This window comes from Dermacentor variabilis, chromosome 5 (genome assembly GCF_050947875.1).
Source record: "Dermacentor variabilis isolate Ectoservices chromosome 5, ASM5094787v1, whole genome shotgun sequence".
In the NCBI taxonomy this organism is placed as follows: Eukaryota; Metazoa; Arthropoda; class Arachnida; order Ixodida; family Ixodidae; genus Dermacentor; species Dermacentor variabilis.
Window position 1 is genome coordinate 69,562,190 of NC_134572.1, and position 14,001 is coordinate 69,576,190.

A 14,001-nucleotide genomic window follows, 5' to 3' on the forward strand; every position below is an offset into this window, starting at 1 on the left:
ATTGTCTTCTACGGCGACAGAACACAGGATCGGGAACAAGACTTCATGAAGGCCCCTTAAACTGCAGGTCCCGCACGGAGCTGATAAAATGCGCAACGCTGATTACTATATAAGCGTCTCGATCACCAGGAAAGAAAATGTAGAAGCAGAAGCAAATCACAAGAAAATCGCCTATGCAAGAGTGAGACAAGGGACGAGGTTTTATGTTTGCTATGGGGCTGAACGGCAAAGCGTTTTCACAGTGACATCCACGGAGCGCCGGCGGGGCCGCGTATAGGCCATACTGAAGGCGTCCTTCATATGCGATTTCAATAAGCAAAGATGGAACAACAGCAACAAGGGGCGCGCATTTATCTCTGCGGTCACCGTGCAATTGTGCAATTCTACGCGCCGGAGGCGATATTCTCGGAGGGCGTTAAATGGCCACGACATGTGAATGTAGCATATGGGATGATATATATGCCGCGCCGCCCCCCCCCCCCACACCCCCTCTCTCCAGAGCAACAGCAGAAGCATGAAGCGCAGCTCACGCGCGTTGACTCGCGGGTATACGCAGCCAGCCTCCAAGTGCTCGCGGAGAGAACACCGCGGACCGTAAAGATGGGCTGAATAAGAACGAGTTCTGGGTTCGATGATTATCTTCCCGCATGGGCTGCAGTGCATGGACGAGCTCGCACGGCAGGGGTCAGAGTGAGCCGCCTAGGTAACACTGCATGCCTGCCTTCACACACATTTAGGGAGGCCGCTTGGTGTAAGCGGCAAAAGATAAGCACCCGGGGGAGTCCTGTACGTAACGGGTGAACTGGCTATTTAGTTGCAATAGAATGAGTAAGCGATCATGATGGCGCGTGATTAATGGCATTCAGATGGTGGGATACTCATGAACCGTCGGACGGCAGTGCTTGGCGAGCTTCAGAAATGACTATCTTCCGCTTCTGAGCACGGGCTCATGAGTTCCATTTCCTGTAGCGGCGGTCGCATTCTGATACGACCGCTGATGATAATAATAAATAAGTAGATAAACGTTCCTGTACTGCAGCTAAACGAACCACTGTACGTGTCACTGCGTTTCACGAACTAAAGTTACAGAGGAAGATTACGGGGTAAGACGCATTTAGAGATTCAACGAGCGCCTCAATAGATCCCAGTCTCATTCTGTATTATTGCTCGATATGGCTCTCTGGTTCCATGCGTATAATGAGCAATGGTGTTATTATCTGAATACCCCAAAGACGGTTATGCTTGTGATTTTATTTCATCCGATCCATCGTGTCTCCCGCTGCGCGCCATTTTGCTCACACCGGAGAACAAGAACGAATTGAAGTGAAATTTATGAAACAATTACGACGTGTTTATGGCCACTACGAATCCGCAGAGATGGTCGATATCAGCGAATATAAGCGGTTTCAAGCAAAAATAAACAGCTGAATCATTAACACGAAAATAAAAAAAAGGTTCCAATAGTGAAGTTTCCTCACCGCAAATAGTTTTCACGTCGTGCACTGTCACTTCAACGCGCCATGTTCGCATCGGTAACCGCGCCTACGTCCCACATACCGCGTCCCCCGCAGGTGTCATCCTAGTGGAAAGGTCGAACAAGATACCGCAGGCACGTGCACCGAAATTTCGAAACATGTAGAATGGTTCGCACTCTGCGTAACAGCTTTGACTAAAACACAATAGGCGCGATACCTTCGAGAGCCACGGCCTTACACCTACTCATTAGCCGAGGAAGCCCGACGAGCGCCTCTGTAGCACCTGAAGGCAACTGACTCGTGTGGCCGAGTACGAGCACGCCGCGCCTTGTGTAGCACAAGTAATCAATCTGAGCTTTTGCCTCTTTTTTTTTTCGTTCACTCCCCCATCTCTCTCCCCCCTTGCAGGGTAGCAAACTGGAAAGGATTAGTTATCCTCCTTGCCTCGCCTTGCCGTCCCCTCTCTCAATCCAGCAGCTTGTGAATGTCAGAACCACCACTGAGGCTATCGGAGCACACCTTCAATGCTTGATGTTATCACGTACGCATACATACGGCAAACAGTCCTCGCTCGTGCCGGTCGATGACCTGCCCTCCTTCCTGGCCGACGAACGTGCCAGCAGACATCAATCTAGCGTATGGAAATTTTCCTGCGCTCTGTACAACGTCCCTCAAAAAGGGACTCGCCGCGGCTCCAAGATTGCCCCGTTCGGCCCATTTTCATTCGCGTGATGCCGTCGCAAATCGCGCGTCATCCGCTCGGTGACATCCGGCCGCAAAGGCTTCGCCGCGGGCGCGCATAATTCTGTCCGAGAAAGCTAGGGGGGGGGGGGGGACATACGAGGGAGCGGATATGCAGTTTCGAAACGGCGTGTGTCAGGCGATGACAGATGAAGATGGCGCACACGGGCAGACGAGCGAGAGTGTAAGCCCATGCATCCCGCCGCGAAAGGAGGCAGCGGTCGCCGCGGCGCCGTCTTCAACTGTTGGCCACGCGCGTCCACCGTGGTCCGTCGCTCGTCTTTCATAGTAGCACACCGCCCCTGTAATTATTTCTGCGCAGTCCGACAGCATGCAGTGCCGCGGACCGGCAAGGAGGATTAAGCCTATCGACCACCTGTTCGCTGCTGCACGCAGCAATTCGAGCTGACCGCTTTATATTATGTGCTGCCACAGGTTCGGTACTACTCTACCGGTGTCCAAGAGGTATCCTCGGCTCGACGGAGGGGATATCACCGCTTAATGTTTTTTTTTTCTGGAGTAGGGTACACCGTCCCAAAGCGATACACTAGGGCCGCTGAACGTGTCGAAGCTTTTTCACGCTGGCAAATAGCAGCTCTGCGCGGTTAAAAATTCCTGAATAGAAACGGCAAATGCTACCTGTAGAGCGAGCAGGACCTGATCCCTGCAAGTTTAGCGGATATATCATTCGACCATTGAAGTTGCCATGTATAGCTGACGTCGTTAATAGGTTTGAAATCACGCGCGCCTCATTTACAACAAACGTTATGTTTTGACACGTGGATGAGCTTCGTGCATGCATTCCTGTTCACATGCAATTACAATTGGGAGCACACGCGCAAGCCTGTCGAGGTGGTCGCTTCAAGAGGTTCCTGCAGTAGTGCCGCAGAGAAATTCGGTCAGAGAGAAATATATATTTGTGTGGGAACCATCGCACACATATTTGCTCACAGGCGGTCTTGCAGTCCAGCTGCCTTAAAGAAGCGCAACAGTGCTTTACTATACTTATTAGACTGCTGCTATACGGTGGACGAAAGAGACAAGGGAATACTGACGTGGGATAATAAACGTATACATATAAACTTAGCGAATATTTCAACAACGTTCAGTTTGCAGATGATCTTGTTCAGTTCAGCAATCCTGGGGGTGAGTTGCAACAAATGATTAAGTACTTTGACCGAGCATGTGTAAAAGTAGGGTTGAAGATTAATGTGCAGAAGGCAAAGGTAATGTTCTATAGCCCGGCAAAGAAACAAGAATTCATGATCGCCAGTCAGCCTCTATAGAGTACGTGCAGAAGTACGTTTATATAGGTCAATTACTCACAGGGGACCCTGATCATGAGAAGGAAATTTACAGAATAAAAATTGGTTGGGGTGTGTACGGCAGGCACTACCAAATCCTGACTACATGGGAGCTTACCATTGCCATTGAAAAGGAAATCGTACACTCTTAAAAAAAAGTTCGTTATTTTCACGAATAAATACTAACACGTTACCTGTTCCAAAAAGCACTACCTCCTTAGTAAGCGCAGGTAGTAAAATAATGGTTAGTACTTTCACTACCTACTGAAGCTAGCAAAAAGCAATAACTGTGAACTAACTAAATACTACTTCGGCAGTGCAGTTACTATAACGCAACTGAAATATAATTACCAACAATACAATGAAGCCTATTCGATTTATAAGTGCAGCTTGCATTGGCATAGGAAGTCGACGGTACTTCTTGTAAAAAGTATAAGGAAGTAAAATAATAAATATGTATGAAAAAAGAAAAAGAACCGCGTCCTTTCGGTGTGCATTAAGGTATCAATTGAAGGCATATGTATGCGTAATGTTTACCAGGGCCATTAAGGCGCACTGACTCCGGGTAAGAATGTACCACATACCTCCAACAAGCAACAGTACGCGCGAATACATAGAGAACGACAAGGGGAACTTCAAGAGTATTTATAGCCTTAGTTTGAGGGAGCACATGTTGCACCGGTGAGCAGCTATGTATTTGGTTAAATAATCAGTTTTGTGCACAATTTTCTAAAGCCTACGGTCTCCGTGTATGTGTACTAGGACGGCGCACATAACTGTTAATCCAACATAATGAGCAACACTACAGTATATCTCAATTTTGCATAAGACTGCCGCAATCACTGAATAATAGGGCACGGCCAGACGAGGTATATAGTAGTGGCTTAGTAGTTACACGTAAAAAATACTAAGAAGCATTTCTGGCTCGTAAAGGCAGCATTTACTAGCTTTACTAGCCGCTGGCTAGTACAAAACGAGTCAGAAAGTAGTAAAATACATAATAAGTAAACGCGCGCATTTACTAGCTATTTACTAACTTTATTTTTAAGAGTGTACAATGATTGCATTCTGCCGGTGCTAACATATGGAGCAGAAACTTGGAGGTTAACTAAGAAGCTAGAGAGCAAGTTCAGGACCTCGCAGCAAAGTGAGGTGGAACGAAAAATGTTAGGTGTAACGTTAAGAGACATGAAAAGCGCGGTGTGGATCAGAGAGCAAACGGGGTTAGCCGATATTCTAGTTGACATTAAGAGAAAACAATGCAGCTGGGCAGGCTATATAATGTGTAGTGAAGATAACCACGGTGTACCATTAGAGTTACAGAACGGGTGCCAATGGAAGGGAAGCGCAGTCGAGGACGGCAGAAAATTAGGTGGGGTGATGAAATAAATTTGCAAGCGCAAGTTGGAATCAGCTAGCGCAAGTCAGGGGTAATCGTAGATCGCTGGGAGAGACCTTCGTTCTGCCAGTGGACGTAAAGATAGGCTTATCGTGACGATGATATGCTTAGTCCGCCATCGGCTTACGGGCGGTGACGGCTTCTGGGAGGTTGCGCGCGTTTCGGGGCAAAAGACGAGCGAAGACCGAAAGCGCGTGACTGCGGCGGCAATTCGCCATTATTCCTCTGGACATGCAGCCAAATTTCACACGCGCCGATCGCCGAGTTCGTGTCGTTCTTGCCTCCTCGCATCTGCTATAAGCGGCCTTAGATGCGAGTCGGGCTAACGAGGTAGAGAGAGAGAGAGAGAGAGAGAGAGATGCCCGCTGCGCCAGGCGGACGAACCTCGACGAGTCGCGCAGGAAACATGCCGAAGACGCGCACCTGTCGGCAAACGCAGACGGTGCGTGTTTGCCCGTCTTTGCCGCCTCGTTCGCATTCTCGCTCGCCGCGGGGCATCCGATGCATGCGAGCGGCGGAGCGTGGCCTGCTGCGTGGGGAGCCATAAAGCTGCATCCCATCGGATGCACGAACCGTGCAGACGTTTGCAGGAACCGCAATACTCGTGAGGAAATTTACTATGGCGCTTAAAAAGCTTGATGTCAGTGGCGGTAATCGCCGCGAATAAAGCTGTCGAGTTATAATTAAACGAATTATTATTATTTTTTTTCCAAATGGAGGAGTGACAGAACAGCCGTTTCACCTTTCGGCGCAGGTAGAAAGCCGACTTGGCGCAGCAGCAGCAAGCACTTTTGGCGCAGTGTCCAACGCACGTGTGCCTATACCATATGTACCATGCAAATATCAACTGTTATACTCGACATGTTGTGTAGGCGCAGGTTTGCGCGAGGCTTAACCTCCAAGCGCGGTCAGGAAAGGACGCGATGTCCCTCCAGACCACAACGCAATGGGCACTATACGGCCGGGTTCGTCGATACGGCGCAGAGAAGGCACCACAGACAGATCGTCAAGAAACGCGTGTTTATTAACCCAGGATGCAGAAGTGCGACAGTCTCGGCGTGTGGGCAAATGATTACCGCAAGACCGATCGAGTACACGTGCCTACACTGAGCATGACAACATGCAACATACTCATGTCATGCCAGGCACATTATATATAGGGAGTTTGGGAATATGGGTCGCAGAGGTTTACGGCAAAAAAAAAAAGAAAAAAAATGTCAGAACTACTGTTCTTGCACCAGACGCTGATAAGGCTCTGAGCTTGAGTCGGCGAGGCTGCTTCACCGAAATAGCACAGCGACCCAAGCTCGATGCGAAAGCTTTGCGTCAGCGAACACAGCGGCACCCATGGAATTGCCGGCCCTCGGGGTGTACCACATTCGACCTCATTCGTTAATACCATTCTAAACTATGCACCACGTGCGATTTTGATCGCAGCGGCTCCTTTGCAAAGCCCCCCTATCACCTAGAAACACCGAAAAAATATTTATCTTTAATCCTAAAATATGACATCCCCCTTCGGCAAACTACGCGGCACCACGCTGGCGGGTTCGATGAACACCGAAATAAAGCGCCAGCAAGACGGTACCGCCGCACCACAATGTAAGTCCGTCGGGGAAAAAAAAAAAAAAAAATGCGCGAATGACGAACCGGACGACTGCAACAGGACCATTGAGTTTCTCACTATATGGTGAGAAACTCTACTGATGGGCCTCTGCTTATACTTCTAGATGATGATGATAGCATGCTGTTGCTTTTGAGTCCAGATTTGCTAGCTGCGAAGCATCGACGGAAGGAGGGTTTCGCACTTATACATGCGCGTTAAAACGCCGAGATTTAAGTCACCTGGTTGTTTAGTTGTTTCCTTCTCGTTGAATGGTGTATTCAGTTCCCCGCCACGTCAATCTATATATTAAGTCTGCAAAGTTGCATGACAACTGTATGTAAATACAAACCTGCCCTGTGGCAGGTGACTTAACTTCCTGCACAGCCTTGTGTCAAGGTACAACATGATAATAACGTGACGTGTATAAGTCGCACGATATCATCGCCTTTGACGTCACAAAGCTAAGCCGAGTTGCGCTATATTGGCGAGCATCGGAAGGACTACACGGGATAATGGTGACCGTCGTATTCAACGAGAACTGAAAGCTACAAAAATATGTGCTGCTTCTCTGAGCAACTAGTGGCTGAGATGAGGTACTGTGCCGACTTCGTTTCCAAGATCATTCATAGATGTTACATAAGGGCCTAGATGACTAAAGCTACACGTCCTCACACGTTCGCTTTTCCCTCTCGACACGAACGAGACAGCAACTTCCTACGCTGACCACGACCGAGCTCCTTCTGTTAGAGAACCGACATACGCAGCGAAGTACGCCGTTGCAGGTTTCCCAGCAGCCGACGACCCACAGCTGCAGCCATGCCCGCACAACCAACCTCTCGAAACATCGCGAAGCACACACCGAAGAGTAGGTAGATTCGCGGTCGTCGTCACATCGCTGAGTACGCTTTTGCTGTTGCGCTGCACACCAACGCGCTCACTTCTATACGATGACATGCCACAAACAACAACAACGCAACGAGCAGCCGTAGCGAGTTGATGCCGCTAATTCGCGGCGTACACCAGACCAGTACACACTTGCGCCGGCGGTAGATGGGCCCTCGCTGGCAAAGCGGCTTCGCGCCACGTAACAGTGGGCACCCGACCTTGAGGCGAGACGTTGTCGCCTTCCGCAGTGTAGCGGTATATGCGCCACGGCGAGGGAGAGTGAGAGAGAATGAGAGCGGGGGGCTTCAAAGCACACATGCACGCACGCAAGCACGCACAAACACGCGCGCGCAAGGCGGGCAACGAGGCAAGCAGCAAACAAGCAAAGCGCGCTAGCGGACACCCGCACCACCACTGCCACAACCGGCGGCTGCGGCGGGCGCACGCGCTCCCCCTTCTCAAAGGGTTGTTGCACCCCCGGCGCGCCCGAGAGCGCGCGCTGCGTGAATCCGCGCTCCCGTCGAGAGGAAAGCCAACGGCGAGGGAGCACTGGTCGCTCGCTCTCAACCCCGAGAGCGCGCAGGCACGGCTGAGAAGCAGCGGCGCCCACACGGGCACCCGCATGCCGCCTTCGTCGTCGCTGCTTGGTGGTGGCGTACGGGGCAACGAGTGCGAAGCAAGGTGCGCTAGCGCGCCCACGCGAGAGGCGCGTCCGTATACCTGCTGCCGAAATTCACTCTCTCCCACGAAGGCGTTCAAGTGCTAATTCAAGGTGTGATGCGGGAGATTAAGACAGCATGCTTTCTCTATACTTCACGTGTGAAAATCGCGCTATATTATGGCTCCATAATCAACCGTTCCAAGACTCATAATCACAGCTTCTTCCCCCGTGCTTGCTTTTACTGTGACGCCGCGCGACTCCCCTTCTTCAGACCAGGCTTCAATATTCGGTGAAGTTGAGTCGTCCAGAATACGCGACCCGTACTGCAGACATTGAACTAGCTTCACGCCAGTGGCGTAGCTAGGTTGTCTGGCACCCGGGGCCTATAGGTCTTCTGTCAACACCCCCTTTCCCAATAGGCCCCTTGCACCCCCCCCCCCCCTTTGGTACGCCACTGCTTCACGCATCTTTGAATGTTCATTCTGTCAGTGTTGTACCCCGGTGTCCAACTAAAGATATCATATCATTAAAGCAGCAGCACGTTTACTACATTCGCTATGCGAAACCTTGTTGAGTATATATGGAAGCGCGAAGTGTTGCCAAAGAAGTGCACACTGTAACATGCAACGCTGAAATTCACGATTATTCTTGGATATCGATCGATGGCGTACAATTAATGTACTGAATCGCATCAAAATTATCATGCAATATGGTATAATTATCAATTACTAGCAGAACCACGCAAAAAAAAAAAAAGTCTGGCAAACTGCCGTAATCTGGACGTTTTGCTAAGCTTGTTTTTCTATGTTTGGGAACTTAAACTGCGCTAGGGGTGCGAGACACCGAAGTAGAAGAAGACAGGACGAACAGGACGCAGTTATTAGTCGGCGTTCATCTGTCTTCTATTTCGATGTCTAGTCCATAGCACAGTTTAAGTTCCCAAATTATGTCTTGCCAACTAGCCTCCCAACACACTATCCTTGAGTTCATTGCTTCTTAGTTCTAACCTTGTACATTAATACTCCTTGAAAGGGCTTGCATGCTGCCGTAATATGGTCCAGGGAGACATATTTCGCTTCCTCGCTTGAAGAGTTTCGAGCGCATAGCATCCACTAACGGGTACTCGACCTTGGGCTATACAATTTTTGCTGCCCCTGCTGTGCTGAAAACATGCGCAATCTCTCAAAGGTTGTTCAAGTAAAAAGTAAGAAATATTAAAAAAAGGAAAATAAACCACCAGCAGGAATACACCTTAATTGTCGAAAGGAACTCAGAGGAAAGCAAGGTCATGAGGTCAACAAGATGTGTGGATGAAAGTTTAGCTTGTAGACCAACGAAAGGTGTGCGCATAACTTAAGGTGCAGTCATAGGTTGTTTTAACGAAAAATCGTCTGGCGAGGGAAGGTCATAGCAGGAGGAGGCGTACACTCGCCAAATCAAATAAAATATAATCTGACTTGGCGAGCGTGCGCTTGCTTCCACTATAACTGAAGGTGATAAGCCGCAATTGGACAGCAGCAGACCGTGATCGCTCACCAGAAGTTTATAGGCTGTATCATCTAGGAAGATCAGCCTTTCGGGCGAAAAATGAATAACTGTTAACGACTGCTAGCTAAAAAGGAGCCTAGGAAAAACATCTTGACGGCTGACTAGCAGGACCTCAAAACGCGTCATAGGAATCGTATGAGCGCCGGTGCGTAAGAGCAAACAGCCGGGTTCCAGCGAAAGCGGCCGCCAAGGACTTCCAGCCATAAGTTTCTCTTACCGATTTCGAGAGTTCTCCGGTGTGCTAGTGAGGCTCACCGCACGCGATGGTATGTTGAGAGAGAGAGAGAAGGGCAGGAAAGACAGGGAGGTTAGCCAGTGTAAGTACCCGCTGGCTACCCTGTGCTAGAGAAAGGGGTAAAGGGAATAAAGGGAGAAAGAATAGAAAAAAAAAACGAGAAAAATTCACAGTAATGCGATGCTACGCGCTACAACAGTCAAAGGCGATTGGGAAGGTATGTTGGGAAAACGCACAAGAGACATACTACGAAGAAACGCAAGCGTATACCGTTTAAAAGCGTGATGTGCGTGACCGCGGGTCAATAATCTTGACATATACTCGGTAGCAAGTCACCAGGGGACCTATTGCTACAAAGCGTCTGTGGACCTCATTCTAGGCTTGGGCGCCCAGTCTAAAACGAAAAGGTGCAACGCTTTACGTTGCGCTCACAACTTCACAGCACAACAGCATTACAGAAAGGAAAGGGACGTTTCCTCCCCTTATTGTAGCTACGTACACTTACGGCGCTCCACCAGAAGCCACCGCACAAACAACGATTCACCTACCGAGTCCGGCAATTCCAGCGCGCCTCTTCCAACATGAGCAGCCACCGAAGGTGTTCCCAACTGTGCACACAAACACACCGTACACTGCGCACTCACAGCCATATATCAGAAGCCACGTCCGTCCTTTCGGCCGACAGGGAATGACACGACCAGCACCACGTACAATGAGTGGAGTAAAAGAAACACAGAGAAAGAAGCCTCTGATCACATACTTCGCGCGCCTCGTTAACCGCGGCGTGACGCGTATATAGAGCGGGCTGCGTACTGTATACCCTTTAGAAGGTGCGTTATGTGGAAGGAGTAAGGGTTTGAGAAGAAGGCGGAGGAGGCAGGCGGGGGGGGGGGGAGGGGAGGGAAAGGTTAGTGTTCCATGCGCAGCCGATTAATTCCACCACAACGCGACCATCTCAGTGTCAGAGGGCAGTGCACAGCCGGGGCTTCCGAAAGCACGGCTTGTGGCAAGCAATTTCGGCGAGACGCCAGGTCAGTGAAGCTTCCCCCTCTCCCCCCACCTCACTGCTTCGCTCGTTCGCCAAGCTTCACTCGTACCTTCTCTTCTCTTTCCCTGTGACGTCACTCCGAGTGGGAGAGCGCAAGGGGTTACGCCGGACAAGAGCCTCCAAGCGCTCGTCCAGCGGTGCCAAAACTCGTTTGGTCCCACTCAACCCACACACACACACACACACACACACTCGGCGGCAAAGGGGAGGTTGCAGTGGCAGTGCGCTTTGCCGGAGGGCCACACCAAGCAGGGCCCGAACAACGTGGCGAGGAACGAAAACCGAAAAAAAAAAAGAACACAAAATAAAACTGCGGCGATAGAGACGAAGCAGCAAGAAAGGGCGGGGAATCGGGGCAAGCCAGAGCGGGGCTCCCACTTAAGAAGTTCGCCGACCTCCTCCTCGATGCCCGGCAGCTCGAAGGAAAACGACAGCGGCGGCGCGAAATGGAAGCAGCGCAGAGAACGAGTGGTGAAGAAAGCAAGCATGTCTTTGTGCGTGCGTGCTGTTTTCGCGCTGTCCGGAGGAGCGGGCGCGATGACACCAGCGAGCTTACGCGGGCGCGAAAGCGCGCGCATTACACGCGCATTACACGCGCATGAGGGAGGCGCGAACAAAACGCCTCTCGCGTCGCCGGCAGAATGCCTGGAAGGGAATTGCTTACTTCACACGCGGAGTCGCGCTATGCTGTTGATACGTCGACTGTTCCTTAGAACGCGTTCGCGAGCTGGTGTACGAATGTGCATCGACCTAGCGTTAACCAAGGGGCGCGGGAAGACTCTATACGATAAATTCTGAAGTCGCAATGCGTCTCATACGAGTATGCCTTCATGCTGTTTTTGAGGTAAGCAGCGGGGGGGGGGGGGGGGGGGATACACGACAGAATTGAAAATGCGTACACAACGTTACATCCGTCCTTCCTTTCCTTCGTGTTACATTTATCGCTTCGCTTGACTCGAGAACACCAACTCACCCAGCAAATCATTCTCAATGACGCTATGAACAGGTACTTGGCAAGATGGCCCGGACCGGAACCGGAAAGTCCCCGGCCGGAACGACCCTGTCAGTGCGACATTTTCTTCCCCCGCACTCGCAAGGTAAGTACTATGGTGCACTACTGACTACAGAGCACAGTACGCAGACTGCGTCACCGGTCCTCCACGCTGGCATGGCGCAGACTCCCCAAGAGCGCGGAAGTCCTACGTATGATAGTCCCGACCGCGCGACGACTGCAGTCATACATATAGCAGAACGTGCCGAGCTCATTTGTTACGGCCAGCCACGGACAATTAAAGCGGGTCGGTAAGGGCCGACGCTTGAAAACGCCACTCCCGTTCCCAAATGAGAACGTATGCGGTCCTGGCACTACACCTATGGATGCGCCGAAGCGTACGCGCGCTGAATACGGGAAACGTTTCAAATGACCGGCGCAAAACGGAAACGCGAGGGGGCAAGCTGCAGGGAGGAACCGACACACCTCCGAAGTAATCACGCTGCTCCGGTGAGATTAACGCGGAGAGGCCCTAAAGCAAAGCATAAGAAAGAAAGAAAAATGAAAAAGAAAGGAGAGAGATGGGAATGGGAGAAAAAAAGAAGTGAGTACGGGTAAATGACGAACAGAGAGGAAGAGGGTCGGATCGCGAGAGGGAAATAGGAGACAGCGTGTATATTTCATTAGGATCACGCGACCGGAACGCATAATATTGTATACCCCCGAACCTCCTCGACCGAGCACGTGCGGGAGCAGCGCATGCTCGCGAAAGCGGCATGCGCTGAGCGGGCGACGAAACAGCGGAAAGACGCAGTTCTCTAGGCGCGCGCATTGTACGCGCGCGCCACATTCATCAGACACCGTTTGACACTCTTGAGGGGTTCCAGGTCGCGTCGTGTACACTGCAGCTTGTCTCGAGGCGGGCATCACTATAGCAAGCGCTACGCTATTAAGACAGCGACCCCGAGTGCATTGCTCGAAAAAAGAAAAAAAGAAGTACAGTGTCCGTGCGCTCGCGTTTATGTGTGACGTCATCACGCACAAACTCAATGAACTGCCGTTGGAGCCGCGCAGCTGGATTAGGGGGGGGGGGGGGGGGGGTCTTCGCCGATTATAAGCGAGCACTAAGTATGTCTGTCCCCTGGACACCCACCAGGACTCAGAAAGATGGATTGCGACGGAGGCGAGAAACGTTATAGCAGGCAATCAACTAACAGCTAGGCCTCAACGTGCTCGGTTTCGAGAAAGTGCGTGTAGCTCCGCGAACTTAAGCGTCAAGATCGCGAACGAGGCCTGAGATGCAGGTGGCTTCAGGAACACCTGAGAGAGTGGATCCGAGACGGCCGAAGATAGAATGATGCCAACGTTCGTGCGACGTTTTCCAGGCGAGGTACCAACTCAGTGGTAGGCAAGCAAGGAAAGGACTTTCACTGCATGCTGTGACTGCACCGCGTATGACCAGAATGTGTCCATACAAAATATTCCACCGAACATGTAAAAAAAGAAAGAAATAATCCCTGCGGCAGATAGCACAATTCTACTCCAGAAGCTGGTCTACTCGAAGAGGCGGGCATTACTTGCACAAGAAATTGAAATACATAATCGACAAATTAACAAAAATTCACTAAGTTTTTAACTAATTACCTCAAGGTACATTTTGCGATTAGAAAACTTTAGCACGTTAGACTGCGAGTCTTATCCAGTTGAAAAGAATTGTGTGAATGACACCACCTACGAAATATGCGCCGCCAAACTTGCGGTAAAAATGCACTATCGTTCTACTTACTTTCTTAACAAAACGTCGTTTTTGCATTGAGGCACAAAAGTAACTGGAACGCAAACGCATTTCTCCACAAAGCACGGGAAATAGTACGTGTCTCGAAACTGATGTCATCCGGAGAATTCATTCCAAGTGCCTCGCGAGCTCCCCGGCTAGAATTTGCAAACTGCAAAATGTACCATAAGAAAATTAGTTAGAAACTTCATTAGCGAATTTTTGTTAATTAGCCGATTATGCATTTCTATTTCTTCTTTTTTTTTGAAGTAATGTCCGCCTCTGCGTGTAGACCAGCTCGTGGACTAAAGTTGTACTATCTGCCACAGGCAAT